Source organism: Mastomys coucha, unplaced genomic scaffold (genome assembly GCF_008632895.1).
Source record: "Mastomys coucha isolate ucsf_1 unplaced genomic scaffold, UCSF_Mcou_1 pScaffold21, whole genome shotgun sequence".
Lineage (NCBI taxonomy): Eukaryota > Metazoa > Chordata > Mammalia > Rodentia > Muridae > Mastomys > Mastomys coucha.
This window is the reverse complement of record NW_022196904.1, coordinates 124774466-124793054: the sequence shown is the minus strand read 5'-3', so window position 1 is coordinate 124793054 and position 18589 is coordinate 124774466. Positions and strand designations below refer to the sequence as shown.

The 18589-nt window shown below is 46.1% G+C and overlaps 1 protein-coding gene across 6 annotated transcripts in view; it reads right to left on the bottom strand.

Moving 5' to 3' along the window:
• The window catches only part of Ptpre (protein tyrosine phosphatase receptor type E), a 151085-nt gene that overhangs the window by 60919 nt on the left and 71577 nt on the right, over positions 1-18589 (bottom strand). The window contains exon 1 of one of the 6 annotated variants that reach the window (XM_031388646.1): positions 1777-2495. The exons of the other annotated variants lie outside the window; for them this stretch is intronic. The gene's annotated coding sequence lies outside the window, so the exon portion shown is untranslated. Of the gene's footprint in view, positions 1-1776; positions 2496-18589 lie in introns of those variants that run through there. 6 annotated transcript variants of the gene reach the window in all.

Genomic DNA, 18589 nt, shown 5'->3' with positions numbered 1-18589 from the left:
AATCAGATGTTCCTTGGCTTGGGAGAGACCCTTCAATGGTTCCCGCATAAGCTGTCTTCATTCTGTCAGCCATGCAGATATGCCAACCCCAAACCTCTCTCCTAAACCCAGGCCCTTCTAAGTGAGATAGAAAAGAGAAAGGACACAAGCCCCGCCCTCTGACGTTGTCCAGCTCTATGTCCTCAAGGTTTCCACAAAAATAGAGCCTCAGAGATGTTGAGATAGTTCACGTCGTAAAGGTGCTCACAGCGAAGGCTCTAACTGAGTTTGTTCCTCAGGACCTTCATGAGTGAAAGGAGAAAATCGACTCCTAAAAGTTGTCCTCTGACCTTCATATGTATGTTGTGGCATGTCCGTGCCTATGCATTCACACAGAAACACGGATAGTAATAAAAATTAAAATGTAGCCTTGCGTTAACATGGCCCAAATATTGCTTATTCTCTCATTTCCATTGGAAACTATAGCAATCTATCAAAGAATCTTTAAATGCCACCAACCTCCTGGATCAGGGTTAGGTCAAACTGAAGGAAATAATAGTCTTCAATTAAGCTGTGATTTTCTAATCTAGTCAAGTGCCTAAGAGGGACGAGAAGTTGATTAAGCATAAAATTCTTAATGCTCAGACTTAGCTTTGCCTCTGAAAAACTCCCTCTTCTTCTGTCTGTGAAATGCCCTGGGGACATGAATTAAGGCTAGAACTGTAGAGCAGAGGCAGAAGGTTGTGTAAGAAGCCCCTTCCTTTCCTGGGATGGGTTTGCCTAAGACTGTCAAGGATGCGGCAGGCAAAAAGTAAGGTACTAAGCTGAGTCTCCCACGTTCATGTCTTCCTGGACCTCACACCGTGCCCTTATTTGGACATAGGGTCTCTATAATTGTGAGCAGTTAAGATGAAATCAAGATGAGCTGGGCACGGCCCAGGTCCACTGACTTGTCTTTGTCTGAAGGGAGGAGACACAAAATAGAGGTTGGGGCAGCAAACGGAGCAATGAAGCCAGAGCCCAGGAAGGCCCTGGGAGCTCTCAGCCTAGCAGCAGCAGGAAGCAGAGCTCCTCCCTTTTAAAAAAAGATTTATTTTATTGTGATTGTGTGTCTCTGTGTGAACATGTACATGAGAGAGCAGGTACCTGTGGAGACCAGAAGTTATCAACTGCCTTGGAGTTGGAGTTATAGGTGGCTGTGAGCCTCTAGACATGGCAGTTTTAAGTCATTCCGTGTGGGGGCTGAGATCGAACTGAGGGCCTTTGCAAGAACTTCATGGACTGAAGAGATGGCAAATTTTAAATATAGAATTATATATAATCCACCTTGAGATATGTGGGTGCCCCCAACGAATTGAAAACAGGAGTTCAAAGAAAATGTGTACGTAAATACTCATAGCTGTATCTCTTAAGATACAGAAATGAGTTGAACACCTAGCTGAGGATTAGGGGGTAAATAGGAGGAGACATTGGTACATTCTCCAGTCAGGACAGAATGGTTTGATACATCCTCTTGTCTAGCTGAGCTATAAAACATATTGCAAAAGGAAAGAAGGCCAGACTTATAAGGTCACATATTGTATGAGTTCATTTATATAAAATAACCATAATGTGTAAATTGATAGGTATATAAGACAGATTGGTGGTTACCAAGAACTGGGAAGAAGGATGCTTTGTGGGGTAATTTCCTTTTGGACTGATTCAGATATGGTGGAACTGGGCACAGGGGATGGACTCGCAAGCACCCTGTAAGAACAAATGCAAATGGTGTCTACATTTCAGCGTGGTTAATTTTACCTCAAGAAAGACAAATCACCTCCAGGATTGTGTCAGTTGCTTTCTGTTGGTGCGATAGAACACCATGACCAAGGCAACTTGTAGAAGCAAGAGTTGGTTGCTAAGGGGACTAGTTCATAGCTGATCCCATGCTGCCAGGCCTCCCTCCCAGGGGGAACTATATCCTCAAACCAGGATCTAAAGTAAATCCTTACCTATGGTCACAGCAGGGATAAAAGTAAGCCAGGGAGAGACATCCCACGCTTGGAAAGAGGTATGCAGGTACTCCCCCATGACATGATACAATCTGGGGTCTAGGGTGGAAGAGACTTTGCCAAATCGTACCATGATGTTCAGACAGATTAATTCCAGAACTATAAGACAAAATAAACCTCTCTACTTTATAACGCCTTGGGGGTTTTTCCTCACAGCAACGAAAAGCTGCCTCACACAAACACATGCTCTGTTTTGGCATGAAGGGCCCTCTCCTTAGCAAAGGATCCAACAATATCCCAGGTGATAATATTTATGATAATGAGCCATGTCTGTTGAGTGCTGTGTGCTACTTCCTAAGTGCCTGTCACCACCAATCTACTCAACGCCCACAACAGTAAGATATTAGATCCTCACCTTTCTTATTAATATATTACTTGTGATCATATACTTATATAAACATAATTATAGAAGTATACATTATTATGATCTCTATAACATCATCTTCATTTTTCAGATAGGACACTTGAGGCACATAAACACTGAGACCCTTGTGAGGTGAGTGGGTGACACGGCTTCCTCTCCAGGGACCAAAGATGCACTGTGGAGTATGATTGAGCTGTTGGGAAGTGGTGGTACCTGTAGGCTCTTCCCCCCAGCACCCATAGAGCCCCCCCTACATCCTTACAAAGGCTGGGGACCTAAACTTTGTTCTTGTCTATATTAATCCCGAGTCTTGATTAAATATGAGTCGTACATTCTGAGGGCCCCATTGTGCTAAATTACATGGGGAGAATGTATTGCAAATTGCACTCATTATTAGAAGTTACCCGGCAACATCTATACTAATTAAGTAGGGATCATTTCTTTAGCTATAATTTTAAAATGCTGGCAGGACTCCAGAGCCTCTGTCTGCCTGTGAACAGACACAAATGGGTGGAAGACAACGGGTTTTCATTTCTAAGCACTTCAAATCTTATCTTTAAAGCTGCTCGCTAAGAGAGCTGGAACAATGGCTCAGTGGTTAGAGTGTATAATGCTCTTGCAGAGGACCTAAGTTCAGTTCCCAGCACCCATGCTGGGTAGTTCATAACCACCTGTAACCTCAGCTCCCAGCTCCAGAGGATCTAATGCCTTTTCTGGCTTCCCCAGGCAACTGCATTCATGTATATACACCCCCAATATATACACATGAACATAGTTAAAATGATATGTTAAAAAAAAAAACCCTGTCTGTTAATATGACTCACTTTCTCCTCTTTTAAAAAATAAATATTTATTTTAGTTGTGTGTGCAATGCCTGCAGAAGCCAGAAGGGGGCATCAGATCCCTGGATTGGAGTTACAGGTGTTTAGGAGCTACCTGGGTGCTGGAATTAGAACCCTGGTCCTTTGCAAGAGCAGGCAGTGCTTATAAGTGCTAAGCCATTTCTCTGGCTATTTCCTTTCCTTTTGTTTAGCTCACACTACTCTCAGGATAAATGGAGCAGAGAGTAGTTTACAAACAAAAGAACTTAGAATACTTTCAGAACTTTCAGTGCTCATATGGTGTGTGTGTGTGTGTGTGTGTGTGTGTGTGTGTGTGTGTGTGTGTGTGCTGCTATGATATACATATGTGTCTATATGTTCGGGTCCTTGGGCATGTGCATTTGTGTGCACATGTATGTGGAGGGCAGAGATCATCAAATGTCTTCCTCAATTGTTTCACATCTTATTTTTGACATGGGCTTACATGAACATGGAGCTCATTGATTTGGCTAGACTGGCTGTCCGCTGAGTTCTCGAGATCTACCTGTCTCCTCCTTCCGACTCTACACTTACATCTGCACTCCACCTGGATGTAGGTGCAGGGGATTCGAACTCAGCTCCTTGTGCCTTCACAGCAAGTATTTTACCCACGAATTCATCTCCCCAGTTCCGGTGTTCATGTTTGCAATGTGTTAGAAAAAAGTTCTTAAAATTACTATCCTTAAATAAGAAACGATTACATCTGGCATCATTTGGAGACTGCAAGCAGATCCCCCCCACTGTTCTCATAGCTGTGCAATGCCAGCCTGCTCACTGGCAGTGCCCTGCAGAGTGCCATGCAAGGGGTGTCAGGGAGGTACAGGGTACCTTACAGAGCTCAAGTTACCTCTGCCTCTCAGCAAGAAAGTGACAAGCTGGAACAGGAACCAGGCATCTGACCCGAAGGCTACTCTGCTTCTCCATACTTGAGTGTGGAGGACATGCATTTAAAGAGATGAATCATGCTCTGTGAGACTCAGGCTGCCATAGTACTGCAGAGAAAGTTGATGTAGCTCCACTCATCCACCCATTTTCATCCACTGACTCGGTTGCCGGTAACCTGTGTGACTCTCTGCTGTGCAGAGTGCCAGTGATGGTTTGCATATGCTCGGGCCAGGGAATGGCACTATTAGGAGGTGTGGCCTTGTTGGAGTAGGTGTGTCCCTGTGGGTGTGGGCTTTAAGACCCTCATCCTAGCTGCCTGGAAGTGAGTATTCTGCTAGCAACCTTCAGATGAAGATGTAGAACTTTCAGCTGCTCCTGCACCATGCCTGCCTGAATGCTGCCGTGTTCCTGCCTCGATGATAATGGACTGAACCTCTGAATCTGTAAGCCAGCCCCAATTCAATGCTGTCCTTATAAGAGTTACCTTGGTCATGGTGTCCCTTCACAGCAGTAAAACCCTAACTAAGAGAGTGCCCAAAGTGGGGCAAGCGGTGAGCAGGTGTGGGTGTTTGCCCTCCCTGTAGGCACAGTTCTTTTCTTGGCCCTAGTCCCAGCTGTTCCTAATTACAAAGGCCCCTGGGACTAGAAAGTAATGCTCAGGACCAACTTTCCCCCTGCAGAACACTGCTTTACCTAAGGAAGTCTGAGTAAATGTCCACCTTTGTAACCCAAACTCCCTGGAAGTTTTCTCTCCTCCCCCACATAAGATGGCTGTTCTCAGATCTCCCACAGCCCTGGGGTTGATAAACTGAGCACGTGGGAACAGCCCAGGCTTAGCTGCAAATTATACAGTCACAGCTTGGCCCTTCCAACCCAGGGCACATCCACTGTAGATTTGGAAGCATTCGGTTGAGGATTTGGCTGCCAAGAGAGCTGGAATCCCTCCTTCAGCACAGCTAGGTTTACAGCTGCCAGGCCCTGCTGGGTACAGCGGTTGGAGCAGCCTCCAGCCTGTGGACAGCAGAGGAGAGGAAACACTGCCATTACCCCTTCCGCATAAAGGACATCATAAGCCTATTTATGGAGGACAGAAAGGAGGAGCCAGGACCTTCAGAGCCCTGGCAATGTTTACAAAAGCTCACTAAAACAGACAATCATGGAGCTTCTTCATGAGTGACCACTAACGTGCGACTGCTCTTCCTAATTTGAGAACTCCCCCTTGGCTATTGCTCCCAGAATGCTTCAGCACCCCCAGGAGGTTCAGAGCATCAGGATAGAGAGCACGTGGTTTATAACGAGGGCATTTCCTCCAGGGCCAGGCCTGACTGAGTAGGTGTATCAGTCCCCAGTCTGTGAAGCCTGCCTGGAGGGCAGGGGTGGGATGTATCCCAGGTTCATGCAGCAATGCTGGAAAGCCTCTGGAGAAGTGATTCAGGAGTGGATGGATTTGAGTGGCTATCAAAAAAATGGAGAAACATTCCAGATACACCCCCACAGTAGAATATCTTGCAAAGAGACTCCTAGCAGTCTACCAGTGTTCCGGTCTCTCTTTCTGTGAGCTTTTCTTTAGCACACTCAGTGACTGAGCCAGTGTTTGGAAACAAGTTCTTAAAGCCAACATTTTTCAAGCCTTCTCATGTTCCACATAACACCCTCTCACCTTTTCCTGTGTCTGTTCTGCCTACGGAGTGCACATGCACACATATCCACACACCTAGCCCTACACTTACACACGTGAGCATGCACACGGAGGCTTCTCTTGAATACAGAGCTGTTATCACAGATCCCAAGTTGACAGGAAGGTAACAGAAGTCCTGTCTTTGTCCCGTTGTCCTCCCCAGCCTTTGCAAACAGACAACACAGCAAGGCGCATGCGACAGTGAACTTCAGATCCCACTAGAGAGGTACTACAGGGAGGCTCACATGTGCAGGGACCCTTCCATCATCCACGGCTCCCAGTGAAGCTGTGGATCCTGAACAGCAGTTTCCTATCCCTGGACACTGTCACCTATGAACAATGACTGTGGATGCCTCTGAATACTGCTGTCCTGTATCTCTGGACAGTGACCTCCATGGATTCTAGCAGAATTCTTAGAGTGTACCATGGGAGCGGCTAAGCCATTGGGTGGAGAGTCAAGAGGTTGTAATGCTTTCTTGGCTTTGTATGGTAAAAAGACCGAGGCTTACAGAAAAACGGACTTAAAGGAATCACCACATACAATGAAGCCTGGTATTTATTCTCAGTGGGAAGGCTGAGCTCACAAATACCAGGAGCTCTTCCCAGGTAAGCCAGAGTCTGTGCTGTTCAACCGCACAGCAGCATCACTAGCAATTTAAAAACAGTCTGAACATAGGCAAAATGGTTAAAAGGACATAGGCTTAAGCCATCAGCAGTATGCTTTAAAAAAAAAAAAAGGAGAGGAAAGAAGCAATTCAGCTCGGGAAGACAACGAAACAAAACAAAACAAAACAAAACCAACAAAACCCAAATAAACAGCAACAAAAAAACTTCCCTTTCCAGTGGGGGAATTTCAAATCATGGCTCAGTCCACTTCCTGTTGGACAGTTCCTAAACGACCTGCAATGTTTTTATCTTAGTCCAAACACATTTGTCCAAAATGCTAAGCCTCTCCTCTTAGTTTAATGGGTATTTGGGTTGTTTTGGTTTGTTTGTTTGAGACGAGGTTTCTCTGTGCACCTCTGGCTGCCCTAGACCTCACTCTATAGACCACAGATCTGCCTGTCCTTGCTATCCAAGGGTTGGAATTAAAAGCATGGCCCACCACTGCCCGACTGACATCTGGCTCCTATATTCTGAGCTCAAGAGAAATTGCTTATGTGTTAGATAGCAATCTATGGAAACAAGAAGGCACCAATAGGCATGTTTTACCTTTGTTGTGCCAAGCAAGAACCCGACGGCTACATGGGTGTTGCATTCCCCCCCACAATCCCCCAAAGAGCAGCTTGAGCTCCTGCACACACTGGAAAAAGAACTGCTGTGACGTTTCTGATTAGTGAGTGCCAACATTAGACAGTAAATTAAAAATGGCTGGAAAACTCATGTGTCTCACAATGTAAAGCAGTGATGGAAGGGGCATACTGGAAATCCCCTTTCCCATCTGTATTGCACATCTATGGTATTACGTACCCAGCAGGTAATCGAGTCTTTCAAACCCATGTCTCCAGCACTGGAGGCTGCTGGTCTTTAACCTGAGGGTCTCTCAACAGGCTATGAATATCTCTATACATTAAAGGAATTTATTGTAATAACTGACAGTCTGCAGTTTAACTAACCCAGCCATGGGCAACTGTGAATGGGACGTCCAAGAATCTAGCAGTTGCTTGGACCTAAGAGGTTAGTTGTTTCAGGTGGTCTTCTGTATAAGCTGGAATCTTGAAGAAGTAGGTTCCAACAGATGTGCTGGCAAGTTAATGCAAGCAGGTGAAGGAGAGAGAGCCTTCCTTCTTCCATTGTCCTTATGTAGGCCTCCAGCAGAAGGTATGACCCAGATTAAAGGTGTGTACCACCATGCCTGGATTTGGAACTTGCTCTGTCCCAGGCTGGCTTTGAACTCAGAGATCTGCTTGCCTCAATCTGTTGGGTTTAAAGGTATGTAGTACCTTGCCTGGGTCTAAGCTTTTCATGGCCACTATACCTCAAGATCTGGATCAAAAGCATGTGTCACCCTATGTCAAGATCCAGGTCAGAAACCTGTGTCTTCCAGTCTCAAGATCTGGATCACAGGTGTGCCCTTCAGTTCTGGATTATAGTTTATTGCAGACGTAGTCAAGTCGATAACCAGGAGTAGCCATTACAGCATCACACTGATTAAAAAAAAAAGTTTTAATAAAAGATGGCATAAGATAAAATACAGGGCCATCCTGCTGAGAATCCTTGGTGGTTAGAAGCCTTCTGCTCATGAAATATAGAGAGGAGGGGAGCTGGAGAGGGCCCCATACCTAGGTCAAGGCCCATAGGGACTGAGAAGGCACAAGGAGAGGTCTCTGTCATGGGCTCCCCTTGGGGTTTCAGTTCAGCTCTTGAATGAAAGACGGTGCTCACCAGTTCACTTTCAAAGGACTCTCTCTGAGCAAAGCTCACTGAACTGCAACATGAAGTGAAGAAGCCATGAGGCCAGGAGTGTCCTAAGCACACGGCTTAGTGTTTCTCCTTGAATGTGGTCCAGAGGTATTTTATTGTAACACACACACACACACACACACACACACACACACACACACACACACACATCAAGATTACCCTTTTAAAAGATGCTTGAGCGGAGAACAGACAGCAGTGAAGCATCGTGGGCTTGCGGCACCTTGGCAAAACTGAAACTCTCCATCCATTGACTAACAGCTCCCACTCCCTTCAGCTTAGAAAACACTTCTATTTCAGACATGACCTTGGAGAGATCACTTCTCATATCAAAATCATCTCTTACCTCTCCCACTGCACATCCTAAAATAAAAAGGGAAACGAGCTCTCACTTTTACTTCTTATCTTGTTATCTGGAAGCCCGAAACTCCCACAGCTGCCTAATCTTGAGGAAAGCCCTGTTCCCCTGTGATGGAATGGGCCATTCTTCAGATGGGGTCTTTACTTCAGATTCCACAAGTAAACTCAGATTTCATCAGATCCCTGGGAACACACACCTTCATAAAGAAACTGCTCTTCTGCATCTTGGGGCAGTAGCGCAGGCGCACCCCAATGTACAGAGAGAGTTCTAACAAAGCATCAGGCCCTGCCAGAGGAACAGGGAAACCCCTACAGCTACACTTCATCCTTCCAGGAGAGTGGCTTGCTGAAGTACCCCACATTTTATATTCTGAAAGACTATTACTGTTCTTAGGCGCAGTCTAGGCACTCATTTTAATTTTACCCCGAGAATCTGAAGTCCTGTGCACTGAGTGCTTTCTGTGTGCTGAGGTGACATTGCATATTTGTGTGTTCTCTTTCCTCTGGCTCACTAGTATTTCTGCCTCCAGTAAGAAAATGTCCAGAGTCTCTAATGGCCACATAGGACAACAGGGGTTGTCCAGAGTCATTCTATGTGGCAAGGACAGGGACCAGGCTTCTAATAGGCAGGGTATAACCCTGCAGATGGAATGCCCTGGGCACTTGCTCCTCGGCTGCCGAAATTGCTGTCTTGCTTTCCTCCATGGCTTATATTATCACATAAGGTGTCTGTAAATCCATTTATTTTCTTAAAAATTTCTTGCCCATTCATTTTCTGTCCATAAAGAAAGTCTGAAGCAATCACTGAAAACCACCTCTACTGCAAACCGCCAACGCCGCTGATTGCGAAGGGATCTGAGATCTCTTTTATTCCCGAAGGGGGCCATTATTTCCACTGGTTGCCATGGTGATGGCTGCAGTATTGCTGCTGTGTGTTCAGTTTGCAATCGCAGTCACATCACACACTTAAATCAAACCATTCGCCTCACATGGTACAGGCTTTTCCGAAAACAAACAACTCGTCATGTACAACATCATTAAATGGACTCTTAGCTCTATCCCACGGTGTTGAAGGGCTGCTCAGAGTACTGCATGTGCGTGTGCTGGCATAAATGTGATGGATACAGTGGGACTTGGAAAAGGACATAACGTCTTAAAACGCATCAACTTAGTCTCTGCATTAAACGGTTAGGGAAAACATCCCTACCACTATCGATAATGTGCAAGATAGTTTTTAAACAGGAGAAATAACGAAGGAAGAAAGAAGAGCTACATGTTTTCTTCTTGGAAAGTCTGCCACACTCACTTGGATCTAGTTTTATTCCTGTTGCTATGATAACACACCCTGACCAAAAGCATCTGAGAAGAGGACTAGGATTATTAGGCTTAGGCTTCCTGGTTACAGTCTCATCACTAAGGGCAAGTTAAGGCAGAAACTCAAGCAGCGAGCCACATCACATCCACAGTCAATAGCAGAGAAGAATAAACACACCCATGTTGCCTGCTTGTTGCTTTTTCTCAGACAGCTTTCTTTCCTCTTACACAATTCAGGACTCAGCCTAGGGAATGGTGCCACCCACAATGGGCTGGGCTTTCCTATGACAATTAAAAAATCAAGACAAATCCTCATAGACAATGCCCACAGGCCAATGTGGGCATTTTATCTAGGCAGTTCCTCAATGGAGGCTCTCTTCTCAAGTGATTTTAAGCTGTGGCAAGTTATTATTAAAACTAATCACCACATACTCGTCAATGAATAAGCATGGTTTCACCATTGCACGTCAACATTCTTCAATGAACAAGCTTGGTTTCCCCAAGCTTACACACACACACACACACACACACACACACACACACACACACACACATACACACACACACACTACTTAGTCTATGTCTGAGAACTCTACCTTAAGAAATATGAAGGTTATTGAACTTCTCTGCCTTCAGTATCCTGGCCTCCTGAGAGATGAACCACTCAAAGTCTGAACTGTACTTGAGCTCCAGGATGGTGATCCTCTGAGGGTCTAACCCACGAACTCCAGGATGGTGAGCCTCTGAGGGTCTAACACAAGGATTGAGCTTTTGAGTAGAGTGCTGATGGCTTAGCTCGGCAGCAGCTGCAGAGAGCAGGGGAAGCTGCCTTGAGAGTGGCCACGCAAGCTTCCCTTTACTCTTCCTGCCAATCAGGATGCTCAGGGCAGTCGTCAGCTTCTACTTCAACAGGGGGTGTTAATAAAAAGGGAGAAATCCCATGGATATTAGTGACTGCTATTTGTAAATAAGGGGGTGTTAATAAAAAGGGAGAAATCCCATGGATATTAGTGACTGCTATTTGTAAAAAGCAGGTAAACTTATGAAGTATGAAGCCAGACCCCAACAAGAAAAAACGTTAAATCTGTGTCTCTATGTTTGACAGAAATTAAGTTAGTCCAAATTTGAATTGTGGAGTCTGTCTCTCTGTCACTCTGTCTCTCTCTTTCTCTCTAATTTTTGCTCTGTGTCCCTCACATCCCCTTCCTGAGTCTCCTCCCCATGGCATGACTGCAGGCTGAGAAGTTTTGTTGTTTTAGAGACACAAAGAAAACATTCTCCACATAGGAAAGAATGCTGAGGGGACCTCAGATGCAGGCTGCCATCATAAATGGACACACTTCTTACAACACCCACCTCGAAAAAGAAATGAGGGTTGCGACATTTACAGTAATTCACAGCAGCCCGGACATGTTAGTCCTGCGCCTGAGTGTACAGCCAACCTCCCCCTTCCTCATTAGAGGTGATTTTGAGAGTACAGCTTCTGTCAGAGAACGAGATTGAGAACAGACATGAACAGTTAGGTGGTGGGCTGGAGAGTCAGGACTTGACTGAGCCATGCCCTGATGCAGAGGCGCAAAGAGGGCGAAAGGAAGCTACAGGCATATATACACAGAAGCAGACCTCAGACCGATGGAGTACTGTTGGAAATGAGGGATCTAGAAAGATGGCTTAGTGAGTAAAGTACTTGTTGTGGAAGCAGGAGAACCTGAGTTCGAATCCCAACACCCATGTAGAAAGACCAGATGTAGTGCTGGTCTCTAACTCTAGTGCTGGATGGATGGAGACACTTGGATCTTCAGGCTCCCTGTCCAGCCAGTCTAGCTGAAATGGTGAGCTGTAGGTTTAGTGAGAGACATTGCCAAAAGATAGAAAAAAGAAAGGAAGGAAGGAAGCAGGAAGAGAGGGAGGGAGGGAGGGAGGAAGGAGAGAGCAATAGAGGAAGACCCTCAATATCCACAAATGGCTTCTACACAAGTCTATGCACAGGCATCTGCACACAAGTGTATACACACACACACACACAGAGAGAGAGGGAGAGAGAGAGAGAGAGAGAGAGAGAGAGAGAGAGAGAGAGAGAGAGAGAGTTTTGAATAGACTTTAACCCAACAGATAGAAAGATGCAAGGGAAAATGGGGCTAGCCTGCCTCTTTCACACCTGTGTGTGGTCATGTGCTCTGCATCCTGCCCCACCCACACCTGCTCTTCAGTGTTTACTTTCTACTGTGGAAGCTGTGATCCTAACAGGGCAGCTTCCAGGTTCTCCATTGAACATGCAGTCGTCTCTGTATGTCTCTAGCTCTTTAAAATGTCTTTGGTGACACACCGGTAAAGTTACATGTTGCCAGGCAACAGAAGCTCCCAACACAGCACATCCTTCAAGAAACCTACTCCTTTCCAAATAATTAGACATCATTCACCACTCCATGTCCACACTGGGAATAACACGAGCCTTGACATCACTCTGAAATGAGAAGTCAGTCATACCAATTCCTGGCAACAAGATGTCCACGACAGGAATTTTCCAAGAGAAATGAGACTCACCCCAAGGCTGACACCTAACTCAGGACCCAGCCAGAGGCAGACGGCTGGCTGAATGAACTCTGAAAGAAAGCTCCCTCTTTCACACCAAGACACATCTTATAAATAGAGGTCAAATCCATTTGGTTCAAGGTGAGCTGAGATAACTTTTTAGTGTGTGCATGCATGGCTAGGATAAACACAGACGGAATGCAAAATGAGGCAAGGAGGGATGACTAGGTTCATTACTGGGATTTTTTCCTTCAGCCCTCAGTAAATGCAGGCGGTGCTCTCCGTGTAGCTATCCTATGATCCCTTCAAAAAAAAATAATAATTGAATAGAGCGGCATCATTGGAAACTAGTTTTCCATGTAGGTGTTTAAAACAAACCTCCTGCAGATGCTGCTAATTAAATCATAGAAGGCCATGGACCCCATCCAATTCAACAGCTCAGGTTCAGCCTTTACATCATCATGGGCAGCTCTGTGGAGCTACTTTGGATCTCTGACCTTGAGAGTATGCAGGCCTTGAGAGCCTTATTGAAACTCACTTTCAATCGTGGGGTGTGTGTGTGTGTGTGTGTGTATGTGTGTTTTACATGAGTACAGTTAGCTTTGGAGTCCAGAAGGGGGCACTGGATCCCCTGGACCTAGAGTTCCAGGTGGTTTTTCAGCCAGCTAACATGGGTACTGTGTTTGCAAACTGTGCCTCCCTCTAACAGGAAAGTGGAGTAACCCCCAGTCACTCGCACAAAGTTTCTCAGTGATGTAGTTCTCCATTCTGCTGTGTGTTGGCCATATCCACATTGGCTGCCCCAGTGACAAGTCAAAGCGTCCTTCTAGCTTGCTCTGGCTTAGGGACAAGTTTAGCAGGGAGTCATGCACATCCCGATCTTCAAGGAAATAGATGGGGGGTGGGGAACTAGGCATCAGGGCTCAGGAGATCTTGAGTGGTCTCCCCTACCATGAACTGATGGTTGGGCTATGCCATTGGCAGCCATACCTTTCACCTCATTCTTGAGTCCAGAAAGCAGGAAATGTGCTGTGTGTCCTCATCTCTGAGAGAAATATGAGAGCCTGCTGGATGTTGATCGGTAGAGCCATACTGCCCTGGAGGTCCCCCTTCCACCCTGCCCGCATGGAAAGAGGCACCACAGCATTGACGCTGAGAACAGGTTCATCATCTTTGTTAGATGAAACCCCCACATGATTCCACGGCCTCTTTTTTTTTAGACACAGGTGACTAAACACATCAAGACAGAGGAACTCAATGGTAATAAGTGACTTTGATCAATAGGTGCGTCTATTATCTCTTTGAAACTGTGGAAGTGGGGGTTGGGAAGACAAGAGGTATCAAAACTCCAAGTTGAGCTGAAAAGTGTAATCCTGGCTAGCATGGGAGCTGGCACAGAACCAGAGTGGAGCTCTTCCCTGTGATCAAGCTGAGAGACACCTGGAAGTACCAACGTGTCCACCTGACTCCTGCCTGCACAATGGCAAAACAGCGCAATAAACTTGGCTGTATTCTGCAAAGTGGTGCTGACAAGGAGGACCACTAAAGAGTGCCTGAGACTCGTGGGGTGTTAGGTAATGTTAGTCTTTCTACCCAGGTTCTCTGGGTACACTGTTGCTATCAATGTGTGTATGAGAGAGAGAGAGAGAGAGAGAGAGAGAGAGAGAGAGAGAGAGAGAGAGAGAGAGAGAGAGAGAGAGAGAGAGAGAGAGAGAGAGAGAGAGAGCATTCTGTTCAGAAGACCCATGATCTCATGAGGAAAGGATAGACAGGATAGACAAACACAGCAGGACTAAACAGTGGATGTGTATCCATGATAGCATCATGCAGTAGCACACAGAGGATGGCATATGCACTAGGCCTTGGGCATAGGGTGTGACAGGCAGGGAAGACCTTTCCAGAAAAAGTTAAGAAACCAGGGGTCACTCGACTCTAACTGCAAAGGACATACGCTCTTGTTTCTACCACCCCCGTAGGTGAGCACACAGCAAGTTGATCAAGACTCACTCCCACCCCCCAGCCCCCAGTGCTGGCTCCAGAGAAATGTGATCAGGAAAGCCCTGTCTAGAAGCCTAAGGCTCTGAACTGTTGCTTTGAAATCAACTCCAAATCTGTTATCTTTTGAGTTTGTGTTTGGCAGGTAAAATGGCCTGTGGTGGACATCCCATGAGCTCGGTGTGTTGATCCACATCCTGTCCACATTCTGCCACACTCCCTGTGGTTCATCTTCTATTGCCTGCCTCTGCCTCTCCCCTAACTACCCTGCAGAAGACAGGGCTCAGGCACAGGAAAGCAGAGGCTGTGTGACCGCCCTCCTCCTGCCAAGTCCAAGGCCTGAGAATGCCTTGCTGCCTGAGGGAGTATGATATCAGAGAGAAGTAAAGTAAGCAACACTGATTAGGACCGGTCCAGAGGGGACACCGAAGAGAAGAAAGGAGCTTTTCTTCAGTGCCCTTTGATCAAGTGACCCCGAATTTGATGCTCCTGGCTTGTTCACCGTGAGTGCTGCCCTGGGCTCAGTAAAGAATGCCCTCTCCCCATGTTGGTCTGCTCATTTGTTCACATAGCCACAGATTAATTTTCAAGCTTTCTCAGATCTGCTAGGTGCTGGGCAAGTCCTGGGGACTCAAAGACAATGAGTTCATTCACCAGTGATGGCCCTCGCAGTCTCCTGTCACAGTCGGATGGGAATAAAATAGATGTTCCTCTGCCCTGGGCTGAGATCCGACCAAGCATGATTTAAGTTATGAGTCACATATAGAAAATGTGGATTGAGTAGGAAAGGGGAAATAGGAAAATAAGTCCTGCCTTCAGCTGGACTGCTGGTTCTGTGTCAGTGGGCCAGTGTCCGACCTGGGTTTGCCTTCTCCCTCCCTTTGGTATTTTGTCCTTTCAGCAATGACCTTCAAGGAGGGAGACCTCTGACTTCAGACAATCACCCCCAGTATCTTAGACCTCCAGATAGGACTCTGTCTTTCACCAAATCTGGTGAAAGCAGTAGGTGTCCATTCATTTCATTCTCCTGGCTACTGGCTTTCCAACTAAAATATTAAAATATACCATAAGAACACAGCTGTATGCATGGCAGACACATTCAGAAAGTGCACTGGAGCCCAACTAAAATAAAACAAGTCTCATTTCTAAACCCTAAGAGGTTTAGGAGTTCAGCACACTTGGGTAAAAGATAGAGGCTGCTGTCCACATAACTGTTACAAGTGCCTGGAATGGAGGCATGGCTCTCTGACGAGGGGTTTGGGTTGTGGAAGAGGACTGCCTGCCAGTGCTGGCTGGTTTTGTAAGCATCTCTTGGGCTTGTGGTACAGATCTAGATGCAGTTGTGGTTCCATGGTTCTTAGGCTTTGGAGGAGGACCTTGGGTTTCCAACTTGGACTTTGGTTTCCTGATGAGGCATCTGGATTTCCAATGAGGTGCTTGGGTTTTAGATACAGGTAGATCAGAATCCAAAACTCAAGCGGAAGGAATAGGAGGAAGAATAGGAGGAAGGCTGTTGCTCCAGTGCTCCCCCTGCCCCCACCCCTCTGTTAGTGTATACATGTGTTTCCTGGGCTCCAGTGGACCCAGGAGAGCCAGGAACGGCCACCTGGGTCCTCTGGTCTGAACTAGCACCCCTTGAGCCCGGGCTCAAGATGTAGTGTTAAGAAGAGATTGATGTATGGGAGGAGGGGAGTGGAGGGGTGGGGCTCAAGGACAGAACTCTTGCCTAGGGTTTGTTAGGCCCTGGTTTCAATCTCCTACACCAAATAAACAAAAAGCAGCTCATTTTCAAAGCAGGATACCCTCAGCTGCTGCCTTTGTAGTTTTAAGAGTCTTCATGTGTAGTAAGACTGCTTTCTGGAGCAAGGCTTACCTTGAAGAATAGCCGCTGTCCCATCTCTTCAGTTGTCTTATTGATAACATTTACTCTGGGCTTCCTACAAACATTTAGTGTGCGTGCATGTCTATGTGTGTGTATATGTGCTTGTGTGTGTATGTAGTGCAACTGTGCATGTGTATATGTGTATAGTGTGAATTCATGTGCATGTATAGTGTGTGTATAGTGTGTGCATGTGTATAATGTATGTGTGTAGTGTGTGTGTGTGTGTGTGTGTGTGTGTGTGTGTGTATGTGTGTCAGAAGACAAACAAGTTGAAGGAGTTGGTTCCTTCCTTTAATCACACAGGACTGAACTCCCTTCACCCGGCTTGAGGGACTTGCCTTCGCCTGCTGAGTCATCTCACTGGCCCGAATTCTTAGAACTGCCACTTTTTCTTCCCCCATCTAGCAGGCCACTCGTCCTACTCACCTTGCGACTGCCTCTATGAGCCATTTGGTGACTGCCTTCATCACCCTCCTGGATTCTCAAGTGCACAGGTTTCACTTATAAAATAGGATACTGGGGTCTCACCGAGTTGGTTATAGTGGAAAGCTGGGACCACTTATCCAGCTTAATGCTCAAGCCAGCCAGGAGAGTCTCCTTATAAGGCAGGCTCCTATAGGTCTCCTCCTATAGGAGAGGCGCTTGCTGAGAGTTTGGCAAGAGAGGGGACCAAAGAGAAGAGGAGCTTTTCTGGGGAGCGGTGTATTTCTCGTGCTGATTTTGATGAAGTTAATGATCTAGCTGAGCAGACAGAAGCCACGTGGAGGGAATAGCAGACATGAAGGAAGACCCACAGCAATGGGATGACTGATGTTCTAGCTGTGCTTTCCAGCAGGGATGCCTAGCATGAGGCTTTCCAAGGGTCTCAAGATTAACATTAGAAACCCTGAAAATTCTTCTTAAAATTACAGAGCTCTGCACTGTGATAAAAGAAATGATTTGGCTGTTTAAGAGGCAGTCTCCTCTTTGGAGAGCAACACAGCACACAACTGCCATTTCCCAGGGCAGGTTAAATGCCATCCCTTCAGGGACATGGCTGGGCCCCTTTGTCTCCACAGCTGAGCACCACATTGCTCCGTTGATATAAAAAAAATAATGTTTTAAAGGAAACATGACTTAATATTCAGCTCAACAGGAGGAAAACACACGGCCATGGACAGTGAATCACTCATTAAAAATTAAATCAATCCACCCACAACAGGAAACAGCATAAGAGAATGTCAGAGCTGGCTTCGTATTGGAAGGAAGCCAAAATAGGTTTGTGAACTAGAAATTCCTGGGACTGATGGTCGGCATGAGGAACCTCTAACATCTCAAAGACATACAATTTTCAATCTGACCTCTGCCAAACTCCCCAAGTGTGGGATGGGGCAATATTGGGGGTGTCCGTGGCTTCTAAGCCTATTACCAGACCTTTGCAGTGAACCACCTGCACAAGTGATATAAAGCACCTTGTGGCTCCCAGAAGGATTCCTCCGTGGATCTGAGGGCAGTGGAGAGCCGCCCTCTTGTTCTGCATCTTTGAGGATGAAACACAGAACCTTTGCCACATTGGACAAGAGCTTGACTATCCAGCTACAGCCTGGGCCCATGCTTTAAAGTCAAAGTTCACAGAACTCCAATGTTTGTTTTATTCTTGTTGCCTGTTAGCAACAGAATGGGAAGAAAACTGACTGCTTTTCAAATAAAAGTTTTCCATTAACAAAACCTTCCTATGGTGCCCCCCCCTTTTTTTTTTCAGATTGAGAGCAAATAGAAGCAGGCAGAGAGGAGGGCCTCCAGACAGCTGCTGTCAAAACAGAGATTATCATCACAAAGATAATAATTTGCAAACCCATCCCCAGTAGGGACACAGGCCATAGCTGTGATTGATACACAGCAGTCATTATCTGCTGGAGACCTCTGTCATTAGTTCAAAATCCAGCTTGAGTTTTGTCTTGATGAGACCTTTGTAAAAATCCTTATTCAGTCCTTCATATCTCAGACAAGAAAGGTGTGACGGGTGAAGGAAGCGAAGTCACTTGGCTTTTCTCAGACAAAACCATCAGATCACCAGGTTACTGGTCTCCACCGGCTTACCATCTGTCCCTATCCGGGTCCTCCTCCAAACTCCTGTACAAAATTCACATTCATTCTTGAGAGAGCAAGGCTCAGACACTAGCCTTTCAAACCAAATCAGACCTAGGGTCTAACACTTGTTTCTCTCTCTCTGTCTCTCTCTGTCTCTCTCTGTCTCTCTCTGTCTCTCTCTGTCTCTGTCTCTGTCTC